The 12,203-nt window shown below is 44.7% G+C and overlaps 1 long non-coding RNA gene across 1 annotated transcript in view; it reads left to right on the top strand.

Moving 5' to 3' along the window:
* LOC144688910 (uncharacterized) overlaps window positions 1-12,203 on the top strand; it is a 28,113-nt gene that overhangs the window by 2,400 nt on the left and 13,510 nt on the right. Inside the window, exon 2 of the long non-coding RNA XR_013578505.1 lies at window positions 9,579-9,632. This is a non-coding gene — a long non-coding RNA (uncharacterized LOC144688910). The remainder of the gene's footprint in view (window positions 1-9,578; window positions 9,633-12,203) is intronic.

Here is a 12,203-nt window from a genome sequence, read left to right as displayed (position 1 = left end):
CATCAATTGTAGCTTAGGGGAGGTGGTGATGTAGTAGTATTGTCACTGGACTATTAATCCAGAGACGCAGGGGATTGGGGTTCGAATCCATAGCAGATGGTGGAATTTGAATTCAATAAAAATCTGGAATTAAAAGTCTAATGATGACCATAAAACCATTGTTGTAAAAACCCATTTAGTTCCTTGTTGTCCTTTAGGTAAGGAACTATGCCGTCCTTACCTTAGCTGGTCTGGCCTACATGTGACTCCAGACCCACAGCAATGTGGTTGAATCTTAACTGCCCTCTGAAATGGCCGAGCAAGCCTCTCAGTTGTATCAAACCACTACAAAGTTTAAAAGGAATGAAACCAGATGGATCACCCGGCATCGATCTAGGCACCGGAAATAACACTGGCAAACTCAACCGTGTCAACCTTGCAAAGTCCTCCTTACTAACATCTGGGAACTTGTGCCAAAATTGGGAGACCTGTCTCATAGGCTAGTCAAGCAACAGCCTGACATAGTCATACTCTTGGAATCGTACCTTGCAGATAATGTTCCAGACACCACCATCACCGTCCCTTGGTATGTCCTGTTCCACCGGCAGGACAGACCCAGCAGAGGTGGTGGCACAGTGGTAAAGAGTCAGGAAGGAGTTGCTCTGGGAATCCTTAATATCGACTCTGGACCCCATGAAGCCTCATGGCCTCAGGTCAAACATGGGCAAGGAAACGTCCTCTGATTACCACGTACCCTCCCCCCTCAGCTGATGAATCAGTGCTCCTCCATGTTGAACACCACTTGGAGGAAGCACTGAGGGTGGCAAGGGTGCAGAATGCACTCTGGGTGGGGGACTTCAATGTCCATCACCAAGAGTGGCTTTGTAACACCAGTACAAACTGAGCTGGCCGAGTCCTAAAGGACATAGCTACTAGACTGGGTCTGCAGCATGTAGTGAGGGAACCAACAAGAAGGAACACATACTTGACCTCATCTTCACCAACCTGCCTGCTGCAGATGCATCTGTCCATGACAGTATTGGTTGAATGACCACCGATAGTCCTTGTGGAGACTAAGTGTTGTGTGGCACTACCACCGTGCTAATTGGGATAGATTTTGAACAGGTCTAACAACTCAAAACTGGGCAGCCATCAGCTGCACAGAATTGTACTCACCACAATCTATAACCTCGTGGCCAGGCATATCCCCCACTCTACCATTACCACCAAATCAGGGGACCAACCCTGGTTCAATGAAGAGTGCAGGAGAGGATGCCAGGAGCAGCACCAGGAATACTTAAAAATGAGGTGTCAACCTGGTGAAGCTACAACACAGGACTACTTGCATGCTAAACAGCATTGCAACAAGTGATGGACAGAACTAATCGATTTCACAACCAACGGATTAGGTCTAAGCTTTGCAGTCTTGTCACATCCAGTCGTGATTGGTGGTGAACAATTAAACAACTCACCGAAGGAGGAGGATCCACAAATATCCCCATCCTCAATGATGGAGGAGCCCAGCACATCAGTGCAAAGCACAAGGCCGAAGCACTTGCTACAATCTTCAGGCAAAAGTGCCGAGTGGATGATCCATCTCGGCCTCCTCCGGAGGTCCCCAGCATCACAGATACCAATCTTCAGCCAATTCAATTCACTCAACGTGATATCAAGAAATGACTGAGGGCACTGGCTCCTGCAAAGGCTATGGGCCCTGACAATATTCTGGCAATAGTACTGAAGACATGAGCTCCAGAACTTGTTGCATCCATGGCCAAGCTGTTCCACTGCAGCCACAACACTGGCATCTACATGGCAATGTGGAAAATTGCCTGTTTATGCCCTGCACACAAAAAGCAGGACAAATCCAACCCAGCCAGTTACCACCCCATCAGTCTACTCCCAATCATCAGTAAAGTGATGGAAAGGGCCATCAACAGTGCTATCAAGTGGCACTTGCTTAGCAATAGTCCGTTCACTGACGCCCAGTTTGGGTTCTGCCAGTCAGCTCCTGACCTCATTACAGCCTTGTTTTAAACATGGACAAAGGAGCTGAATTCCAGAGGTGAGGTGAGACTGACTGCCCGTGACATCAAGGCCGCATTTGACCAAGTGTGGCATCAAGGAGCCCTAACAAAACTGGAATCAATGGGAATTGGGGAAAACTCTCTGTGGTTGGAGTCATACCTGGCACAAAGGAAGGTGGTTGTGGTTGTTGGAGGTCAATCATCTCAGTTCCAGGACATCACTGCAGGAGTTCCTCAGAGTAGTGTCCTTGGCTCAACCATCTTCAGCTGCTTCATCAATGACACCCCTTCCATCATATGGTCAGAAGTGGGGATGTTCACTGGTGATTGCACAATGTTCAGGACCATTTGCGACTCCTCAGATATTGAAGCAGTCCATGTCCAAATGCAGCAAGATATAGACAATATCCAGGCTTGGGCCAACAAGTGGCAAGTAACATTTGCACCACACAAGTGTCAGGCAATGACCATCTCCAACAAGAGAGAATCTAACCCCCTTGATATTCAATGGCATTACCATTGCTGAATCCCACACAATCAACATCCTGGGGTTACCAATAGCCAGAAACTGGACTGGACTAGCCGTATAAATACTGTGGCTGCAAAAAAGGTCAGAAGCTAAGAATCCTGTGGTGAATAATTCACCTCCTGACTCTCCAAAGTCTGCCACCATCTACAAGGCACAAGTCAGGAGTGTGATGGAATATTCTCCACTTGCCTGGATGAATTCAGCTCCAACAACACTCAAGAAGCTTGACACCTTCCAGGACAAAGCAGCCCCGCTTGATTGGCACCACATCCACAAACATTCACTCCCTCCACCACCAACGCACAGTGGCAGTAGTGTGTACCATCTACAAGATGCACTGCAGGAACTCATCAAGGCTCCTTAGACAGCACTTTCCAAACCCACAACTGCTACTATGTAGAAGGACAAGGGCAGCAGATAAATGGCAGCACCAACACCTGGAAGTTTCCCTCCAAGCCACTCACCATCCTGACTTAGAAATATATCATCATTCCTTCACTGTCTCTGGGTCAAAATCTTGGAACTCCCTCCCTAAAAGCACACTGGGTGTACCTGCACCACATGGACTGCAGCAGTTCAAGAAAGCAGCTCACCATCACCTTCTCAAGGGCAACTAGGGATGGGCAATAAACGCTAGCCTAGCCAATGTCGCCCATGTACCACGAATGAATAAATACACGAGAGAATCAGTCCTATTTTGAACACTGCCGTCCAGAATGTGCCTTCACTAAATGCTATGCTTTCAAAATCTAAAACCTTGTGGTTATTTACGGGGTTCAGGCCAATTAACCCTTTCACTATCCTAACTTCCAAAAGATTTGAAGTGACAATATTGGTGACAGCTAATTATATATTTAATTCAGTATAAGCAAGGCTTGCTACTTTACAGTGTCTAAGCAGTAGTTAACAATCATGAGAAATCATGAATAATATCCCCCGCTTTGCCCAGGTAAAAGATCATGATGTCCCTGCATCTACTCCGTCTGGCCTGTGCTCCATGGCCCCCCCCATCCAGTGTGGGATACATCTGTCAGCCTGTCCCTTCCTTGGCTACACCTTTTGAATAGTCCCCATCCCCAGGGCCAAACTAGCGTATAAAGACTCTTTTTTTATTCATTCACAGGATGTGGGCTTCACTGGCTGGGCCAACATTTATTGCCCATCCCTAGTTGCCCTTGAGAAGCTGGTGGTGAGACAACTGAGTGGCTTGCTGAGAAGGCATTTAAGAGTCAGATGTAGGCCAGACCAGGTAAGGACAACAGATTTCCTCTCCTAAAGGGCATTAGTGACCAGATGGGTTTTTATAACAATCGACAATGGTTTCATTTAATTCCAGATTTTTATTGAATTCGAATTCCACTATCTGCTGTGGTGGGATTCAAACCCAGGTCTCTGGCTTACTAGTCCAACAACAATACCACTATGCCAATGTATTCAAATTGGAAGAATTGCCGTACAGTAAAATTGCTCACATTTATCATTTTGAATAGGTCATAAAAAGGCTACAAAAAGGAGTCATTATCTCTTTTGTTAGAAAGAAACCCAATATCATCCAGTATTAGGGCAGAAATAGTGAGGTACCAGACGAGCCTCACTAGACTGTGGGATGCAGAATCAGGGTTACAGTGTTAAAGGCCTATCCAGCTTTGCTCAGCGCTCAAGTCTACTGAGAATTTGGGTGAGCAACATCGACTAAGGCCCTCGAGTCCTTCGAGAAGAGTAAAACCCCCGGAAGCGACGGCCTGCCGGCGGAGTTGTATTCGGCTCTGTGGGACTTGATCGGCCCAGACCTGCTAGAAGTGTACGAGAGTATGCTCCTGGCCGGCAGCATGTCAGAATCCATGAGGAAAGGCATCATCACCCTCATCTACAAGCACAAGGGGGAAAGGGAGGAAATTAGAAATTGGCGACCCATTTCACTGTTGAATATGGACTATAAGATTCTGTCCAAGGTCATCGCCAACCGGGTCAAATCCGCTCTGGAATTGGTGATTCACCCTGACCAGACCTGCTCTGTGCCAGGCAGGAAGATCTCTGACAGCCTGGCGCTGCTCAGGGATACGATTGCCTATGTACAGGACAGGGGTGTGGATACCTGCCTCATCAGCTTGGATCAGGAGAAGGCCTTTGACAGAATATCGCACACCTACATGGGGGATGTGCTCTCCAAAATGGGGTTTGGGGAGGGAATTCGAAATTGGATCCAACTGCTCTACACTAACATCAGTAGCGCAGTCTCAATCAATGGGTGGGAAACAGATAGCTTTCCGATTAAATCTGGAGTCAGGCAGGGCTGCCCTCTCTCGCCTGTCCTTTTTGTGTGCTGCATAGAACCCTTTGCCGAGTCCATCAGGAAGGATCCGGGCATAAGAGGAGTGACGATCCCAGGCAGTGGAGGCACTCAGGTAAAAGCCTCCCTGTACATGGACGACGTCGCCGTCTTCTGCTCGGATCCGCTGTCGGTGCGCAGACTGATGCACGTCTGCGACCAGTTCGAACTGGCCTCGGGAGCCAAGGTAAATCGTGGGAAGAGCGAGGCCATGTTCTTTGGGAAGTGGGCTGACCGATCCTTTGTCCCCTTCACTGTCAGGGCTGACGGCCTGAAGGTGCTGGGGATATGGTTCGGAGGGACCGGGGCATGCGTTAGAAACTGGAAGGAGCGAGTGGCTATGGTGAAAAGGAAACTGGGCATGTGGGAGCGACGCTCCCTCTCCATTGCGGGTAAGAACCTGGTCATCAGGTGTGAGGTACTCTCGCTGTTGCTGTACGTGGCGCAGGTCTGGCCCATTCCACACTCCTGCGCGATGGCGATCACTCGAGCCATCTTCCGCTTTATCTGGAGGTCGAAAATGGATCGTGTCTGCAGGGACGCGATGTACAAGCCTCTAGATAAAGGGGGAAAAAACGTGCCCAACATCGCCCTCATACTGATGGCCACCTTTGTGTGCGGCTGCATCAAGCGGTGCGTAGACCCTCAGTACGCAAACACCAAGTGTCACTACGTGCTGAGGTTCTACCTGTCCCCGGTGTTGCGAAGGATGGGTCTGGCCACGCTGCCGCGGAACGCTCCAAGTAGTTGGACCGTGCCGTACCACCTGTCCCTGGTGGAAAAATTTATGCAGAAAAACACCTTTGACCACAAGTCCATCAGGCAGTGGTCAGCACGTAACGTCCTAGAGGCCCTGAGGGATAAGGAGAGGGTGGACCCTGTGGGATGGTTCCCCGAGCAGACTGTCAAAGTCATTTGGCAGAATGCCTCATCGCCAGAACTTTCCAACAAGCACCAAGACGTAGCTTGGCTGGTGGTGAGAAAGGCCCTCCCCGTCAGATCCTTCCTACACGCCAGGAGTCTCACCCCCTCTGCACGATGCCCTCGAGGTGGCTGTGGTGGGGAAGAGACCGTTGTTCACCTCCTTGTGGATTGTGCCTTTGCAAAGAAAGTCTGGAGAGAGATGCAGTGGTTGCTGTCGAGGTTCATCCCGAGCAGTTCTGTGACACAGGACTCTGTGCTCTACGGGCTGTTCCCAGGGACACACACCGAGACAAACATCAACTGCAGCTGGAGGATCATCAACTCGGTGAAAGACGCGCTTTGGTCTGCCCGAAACTTGTTGGTCTTCCAGCACAAAGAGTTGTCCCCGACCGATTGTTGCGGACTGGCACAATCCAAAGTCCAGGACTACGTGCTGAGGGACGCACTAAAGCTTGGGGCAGCTGCCGCAAAGGCGCAATGGGGAAGGGTCGCTGTCTAAGACCTTTCTACCACAGCGCACCGAGAGACTGGGAACTGTTTAGAGCCCCTCGGGCTGTACAGATCAAAATGAAAGGCTGTAAATGACTGTAATATTGTTTGTACTGATGCACCTGGTGATACATTTTGTAAAAGTTTAACCTGGATTGTACCCTTGTAATGTTGTTTTTGAAATGGTTTTGAATGTGATTGAAGATTTTTATGAATAAAGTATATTTTTACAAAAAAAAAAAAAAACATCGCCAAGCAATGGCGAAAGGGAAAGCATTGTTCATAATGGCCACCAGATGGGGCGTTAGTTATATTTTTATTTTTAAAAAAATACTTTTTCTCTCCCATTTGTAAGGGACACAAGCTGGTTAGATGGTGTTACTTAAAAAAATACACCATTCATAACACTAGCACCATTAAACACTATATCTTCATACCTTTCTCCTGATAAAGAGGATACATGCCAAAGAATGATTCGATGGACAGAACTGGCCAAATGACAGGGTTAAGTGCTGTATCTGACGTGGGATATTTCTATTAGATAAATATATTGAATTGTCCCTTCAAGGCTTTTTGAACTCAATTATTACATTTTGAGTAGTACAGGAAAATGAGTTGCTTTTTTTAAACCACAAAATATGATTGTGCAGCCTGTTTCAACATTACGTTATCAAGGACATGAATGTCTTCACAAAATAGCAAAGCAAATGATTGGTTCTGCTGTTGTCATGACTGTGACTACAGACACCTTTTTAATTGGTTTGCGTAGGTCTTCTTGTTTATTGGCGACAAGGTGGTTACTAAGGCTACATTTGTGCCCTTGTTCAGGAATATTCTGCAGTAAGGATGCAAAAAGATACTTATCAGCTTTAACATCCAGGACCATGTTTTCTTCTTTCATCCAAAAATTGGATTACTGACCTGCTAACAAAACAGTGGGAACATGTGGATTTAAATAATACAATTTTGTTGAACACAATTTCATTAACCAGACTGAAGGTAAAAAGAGCCAATCTTAAATTACTGATCCTTTAACATTCCTCAAGCAGAAATCAATCTGCTTAACCATTAACCAAGTGTTCAAAGCCTTTATGACGTAATGCAGTCCAGCAGTTGCATAGATGGGGTGGAATATTATGCTCTTAGGATATGAAGATGAAGTTGGGATAATTTCCTGGTCCTAACCCTGCACTGGCCGTCAGGGCGCCCGTCTAGGAGATGTTGGAGGCAGCCAATTAAGAGGTGGTCTCCGGGTCCACCATCCTGCCCTGACACTAATGTTTCCGACCTTCCGGGAAGATTCTGTCCATGGAGTAGCAGACAAGGTATATGTCACAGGTTAAACTGCTTATTTTGTAACCCTGCATAAGTGCAAGTAAAGAATTGATAAATCAAGCAAAGGAGTATTCCAACACTCATGGATGTCCACAGTAATAGTTGAAGACATGGGTACTCCTTCATTTAGGGGTACATGCAGAATGGAAAATATCTACAAACTTAACTCGCATAAAGTGGCAGCAATATGTACCACTTACAAGATGCACTTGAGCAACTCACCAAGTCTCCTTAACAGCACCATCCAAACCCGCAACCTCTAACCGCTTAGAAGGACAAGGGCAACAGATGCATGAGAACACCACCACTGGCAATTTCCATTCCCAGCCACACACCATCCTAACTTGGAGCTATATCACAGATCCTTCACTGTCACTGGGTCGAAGTTCTGGAGCTCCATCAATAACAGCTCTGTGGGCATATCTACACGTCATGGGCTGCAGTGGTTCAAGAAAGCGGCTCACCAGCACCTTCTCAAGGGCAATTAGGGATGGGCAACAAATGCTGGCCTTGCTAGCGATACTCACATCCCATGAACAATTAAAAAACATTCCTTTCACCCATCACTCCAGTGCTCACTGACGTCCATTTGCTCCTGGTTTGGCAGCATCTCAATTTTAAAATTTTCAGCCTTTTTTAAATCCCTGCATGGCCTCATCTCCTCCCTATCTGTGTACTCTCTTCCAGCCCCACAGCCCTTTGAGCTCCCTGCACTCCTCCAATTTAGTCTCTTGTACACCCCCAATTTTTATCACTCCACCATTGCTGACTGTGTATCCAGCTGCTGAGGCTCGATGCTCTGGAAATGCCTTGGGATATTTTACTACGTTAAAGGTTCTATGTAAATGCAAATTGTTGTTGTTTATGTCTTGAGGTGTCTTTTCATGTTAAACAACTGATGTGTGAAAAAATCTTTGCCAAATATTTACCAAGTTAGGGGGGAGAATAAACATTTTGTTCTGAATTTTCTTATGGGTTTCTTATAAATGTTATGTACATGGGCAGGATTAAAGGTAGCTGAAAACTAAGGATAGAGACTGTTTCTGGAATATTTTGAGTAATTTAATTAATCAGTTCTGCAAAGTGGTTGACATCTTCTAATTTGATTGCTCAGTTTTCTGCTCTTCATTCTTTCCTTATTGGTATTCATGCCAGCTTTTGATTTGTTCACATGTAGTCAATCAGGTATTTGGTAATTTAATGGATGGTTCTCGTTTTAAATGGTCACATCTTTTTTTTTTTGCCGAATGGCCATGCTATTGTTGAGTTTGATCCCCTGAGGTGTGATGGTAGATATGGTATAATGGGTGTATGTTAAATATAAGACTTTTAATCATATAGATAGATGCAGAGACCGGGTTCCCTCTGAAAAGGAAGAAGTACTTGTATATTTATACCACCTGAATGTATGCTAACATCAAGAGATAAAAAGCAGTGATTACTAATACATTGGCTTGTGTAAAAACAATGACCATTTAATTTACACTTCAGTCAAACCATTACACTACATCAAAGGCTCTGCTATATAATTATAATTTTTCTTTAGAAAGAGCTGCTTAGCATGTATACTGTACTTTCATTAATGAGAACTGTTCACTTTAGTTTATTTTTTCAACATAACATTCAATGTTACATATTATTCAAGTTACACTGCGCCACTTTCCAGTGCACGCTTCTTATTTCCAACTATATCAGCCTGCTGTAATCAGTAACTACGCCCTGTTCTGACCGCATCAGCTTTCTAAACAGGAAGCTTTCATGAAATTCTCACCCTTTGGCACAGATGAACATTTTGCTGCCGAAAACGACTTCTGGTTGCAGCCCACACAGCATTACATCTTGTTCTATTAATCAGCTTTCCTTCATCTTTACAAGTTCTGTTTAGCTGTTTTATTTTAACCATCCAATCGATCTGTGTACTCATTGTTTCTGCGGAATAGTGTTCAAATTTAGATTTTTCTGATAGGAACAAAAGCTACAAAGCCCATGAAGATTGAACAGTTTGAAATTCTGCCGAGAGGTGAGATCTAAATGCAAAGGCTTTCTGTTATGAACATGAAAGTGTCACATCAAAAGGGGCCATACCAGTCAGCGTGGACTGTATCTGATCTGTAGCATTACCTAAAATACGTCCCTTGCAATGTTAAGAAATCACTTATCATAAAGGACTGGTAACTCAGTTTTGTAACTTTCTGAGGCCCAAATAACACTAGGTATTTTATTCCCAAATTAGATTTGAAAACCTCCACTGGTTTGGTCCAAGTATTCAAAAGGGATTTGGATTGCTATCTGAAAAGCAAGAATGTGCAAAGTTAAGGGGATAAGGCAGTGCAGTGAGACTAAGAAAAATGCTCTTTCAAAGAGCCAGTGCAGACTTGATGGGCTGAATGGCCTCTTTCTGCACTGTAAAGATTCTGTGAATATAATAGCCATGAAAAATGATATATTACAAAAGCTGTGGTTTCAAAACTGGCTTTAGAGCAGAATAAATGCAGGCTGCAGACTCTCACAGAGCCTGAATCAGGGGTTCCTGTGAACCAAAATTCAGAGAAGCTTAACTTCCTTGGGGGATGGGTGAATTCATTTGTATGAGTGAATTTGAGTTTGTATCTGATGTAAATTCTAAAGTGGAAAAGGAAGGAAATGCATATTGTTTTAGAGGTGGAGTATTTGCATGAAAGAAGCATTAGGAATGTAATGGCAAAGGGGAGTGGGAAAAAATCAAAATAAATCTTTGGTTAGATGAGAACTTAAAACTTCATATTCTGGTCAGGCATTGCCATTTATTTTTTCCAATGGTTTTCCTTCTTTCCTCTCCTCTGCTGGAAAATTATATGCTGGAGTCAACGATAAAGAGAGGCCAGGAATTCTGAAAATCTCTAAAGAAAACAGAAAATGCTGATTGCAAATTGATCAATGTCTGAAAGAAGGGAAATAGCTTATCCATCCTGGAACAATTTCTCAAGTGATTCCTATAGATGGCAGCCTCCTGTATCTAGTTCCTGGGGCTATTCTTCAAGTGTGAGCCTAGAGAGTGACCTCTGGCAGGCTATTCAGCAGTGAAGTGAATCACAACCTGATTTAACTTGACTGATGTTAACAAGTGCTATTTTCCCTTAGGAAGATTGACTAGAAAGCAACAGTGGAAAACCAGACTGGTATTTCCTCTCTTTAGGCTTGAGAGATGCTGAGAGCTCCCATGTCCTGCTGTGACACACCCAGCAACAGCTGGAAGGAATTCTTCAAGTGAGGAGGATAGAAGATTGACCCATTGTAGCCACAGTATTTATATGGCTTGTCCAATTGAGTTTCTGGTCGGTGGTAACCCCGAGGATGTTGAGGGTGAGGGATTCTGTGCTGGAAGTGCCAGACACCACCCAGGGCAGGTGGTTATGGGCTACGGAGTTTTGGTGAACTTAAGTTTATTGGGAAACCAGGCGGAAGATCATTGGAATAGTCAGATAAAAGCAAAAAGCTGCGGAATAGTCAGGTCTGGAGGTGACAAAGGCATGAATAAGGACTTCAGCAGATAGACTGAGGTAGGGGCAGATGCGTCTGGTGTTACGGAGGTGAATCATCAGTGCAATGGCCATGCCATAAACTACACTGGGGATTGCGGAATAGCCCAGAACTTTCAAGTTTATGAAAGAATTGAGGGTTATCAGAAGCTTCCACAATTTTAGGAAGTAAGGGCAATTAAGTGAAAGTTTGAAGGGTAAAAGTTTTCACCTTGAATTTGAACAGGGTCAGCATGATAAAATTTCATTTTTGGGCTGTTGACTTTCAGTCCACATGGAAAAACAGCAACAACGTATATTTATATAAGTTAAAAAAAAAATTTGAATGCCATTAAGATTTAAAAGAATCCGTGACCTTAATCCCTCTACAGTACTTCATCAGCCAATGTAGTTTTACTCGAATTGACTGTATCTCTCATGGAAAAATAAGAAGCGTGTTCTATATCGCAAATTGGTTTTAGGTTTGATGTCAATGGTATGACGTACAGCTTTTCAAATTCGGATCAAGTATTGTCATTTAATTGTTTTATAACTAAGTAGATACTAATTTTAGATTAGCATTTTTCTCAATCTTTAAGAGGCTCTTAACACATTACTTATGCAATGAATGAGAATCCATTTTCTTCCTTTCTTAGAACACACATGAACTCACTAGTTTAGTCATCGTGCAGTCTTACTGACCTGATGCATTGATTAGAACGAACAGATTTCAGAGCAGCAAGTCAGAGTACACCTGTGATATTAATGCTTTTTAAAATTCATTCACGGGATGTGGGCTTCCAGGCTGGGCCAGCATTTATTGCCCATCCCTATCTGCCCTTGAGAAGGTGGTGATGAGCTGCCTTCTTAAACCGCTGTGTAGGTACGCCCATAGTGCTGTTAGGAAGGGAGTTCCAGGATTTTGACCCAGCGACAGTGAAGGAGCAGCGATATAGTTCCAAGTCAGGATGGTGAGTGACTTGGAGGCGAACTTCCAGGTGGTGGTGTTCCCATCTATCTGCTGCCCTTGTCCTTCTAGATGGTAGTAGTCGTGGGTTTGGAAGGCGCTGTAGAAGGAGCCTTGGTGAATTCCT

This window comes from Cetorhinus maximus, chromosome 13 (assembly GCF_964194155.1).
Source record: "Cetorhinus maximus chromosome 13, sCetMax3.hap1.1, whole genome shotgun sequence".
Taxonomy (NCBI): Eukaryota; Metazoa; Chordata; class Chondrichthyes; order Lamniformes; family Cetorhinidae; genus Cetorhinus; species Cetorhinus maximus.
This window is presented reverse-complemented; position numbering and strand designations above follow the sequence as displayed.